A 1624-nucleotide genomic window follows, 5' to 3' on the forward strand; every position below is an offset into this window, starting at 1 on the left:
TGTGTGTGTGTGTGTGTGTGTGTGTGTGTGTGTGTGTGTGCAGGTCTCCTCTGGTTTTAATGCACCGTTGCCCGTCGGTGGAGGATGCAGGCTAAAGCTCGGCACACATGAAGCCCATTTACCGTCATCCTCGCATCTGTTCTCACTAATCCCCTCCAGACGTAACAATATGTTCTCCAATAAGATTATGATTGCTCAATAAGCCTTATCTATGTAATTCAGAAAACATATACCGCTTTAAACCAGCTCGCTAGATTAGAGCAGTTTGGAGCTAATCTGGAGTCAGTCTGGAGTCAATCTGTGCTGCTGGGGGGGGAGGAGGGGGGAGGGGGAATTATTTTAATCTGGGTGGAAATAATCCTGTGATTCCCCCTCAGTCTGTTTTGTTTTATTCCGAGCCCGAGTGTGTGAGTTGATTTAACGTCATACTAATCCTCCAGTCGCTGTCTGGCTGAGGCTCGAGACACCCCGGGAGTTTGAAGCGTGTGTAATTTACACGCACGCTGTTATTAATGAAATCAGCACTTGAATTGATTAGACAAGCAGATTATGATGATGTGAGCGTGAGCAGATTACTGTATTGACTGCGTCTTGTTTAATAAAGGTGTAATCACAGCGTAATTAAGCGCACTATTTACAGCTTATTATAAGAGTTAGGTACATCCGAGGTTTAATAGATAATTGAACACTGGTGTGGTTTTTTTTTTTATTCATTTGGATGTGGATGAACGAAGCTGGTTTGATGTTTATTGAAAACATGTCTAAAGCTCCAAGGATAAATTTTGCCAATAAAATGCCAATGCTAATAAAATGTGACGGAAAATAAACAAACTATGAACGATACTACACGAGTGTAGACTCATGAACAAATTTTAAACTAGAACCTTTAAGGGTTCTTCGGTTAGCCGCGGAGGAGACGGGGATGTTAAGGTTCCACGAAGAAACCTATCGGGGGAAGGGCCGAGTGACAGCCTGAGGACGCCGAGGACCCTATCCGAGCTATCCAAGAACCCCTGTGGAACCTTTTATTTAATGAGAGAAAGAGAGAAAGAGAGAAACTAGCAAAAGAAAGAATGAAAGTTACGAGGAAATGAAAGAAAGAAAGAAACTAACCAGCCAACTAACTAAAGAAAGGAAAAAATGAATGTCATACGCTTACAAGGAAAAGAAAGAAAGAGAGAATTTATGTAACAAAAGAAAGAATGAACGTTACAAGGAAATGAAAGAAAGAAACAAAGAAAACATGACAAGTGGGAAAAAAATGGGAAGGTGGAATAAAAAATGAAAAATAAAGGAAGTAAGAATTTTAGTTCTATAATATTTCATTTATTATTATTATTATTATTATTATTATTATTATTATTATTATACACATTTTTACAAGAAAGGAAAAAATGAAAAATCTAAGAAAATAAACTGGAGAATTTCCTCATCACGTTGTGTTACTATTGTGTTCGTGTTGTGTTCATGTTGTGTTACTGTTGTGTTCATGTTGTGTTCGCAGTATGCGTTCATGTTGTGTTGGTGTTGTGTTACTGTTGTGTTCATGTTGTGTTTGCAGTATGTGTTCATGTTGTGTTCGTGTTGTGTTCATGTTGTGTTTGCAGTATGTGTTCGTGTTGTG

General features: G+C 38.7%; 1 long non-coding RNA gene across 2 annotated transcripts in view; it reads left to right on the top strand.

Moving 5' to 3' along the window:
- The window catches only part of LOC108259122 (uncharacterized), a 5525-nt gene extending 4682 nt beyond the window's left edge, over nt 1–843 (top strand). For both annotated transcript variants that reach the window (XR_001810818.3, XR_008393656.1), the window contains one exon: nt 44–843. This is a non-coding gene — a long non-coding RNA (uncharacterized LOC108259122). The remainder of the gene's footprint in view (nt 1–43) is intronic.
- The last annotated feature ends 781 nt before the right edge of the window (nt 844–1624 follow it).

The sequence above is a fragment of the Ictalurus punctatus genome, chromosome 27 (assembly GCF_001660625.3).
Source record: "Ictalurus punctatus breed USDA103 chromosome 27, Coco_2.0, whole genome shotgun sequence".
NCBI classification, from domain to species: Eukaryota; Metazoa; Chordata; class Actinopteri; order Siluriformes; family Ictaluridae; genus Ictalurus; species Ictalurus punctatus.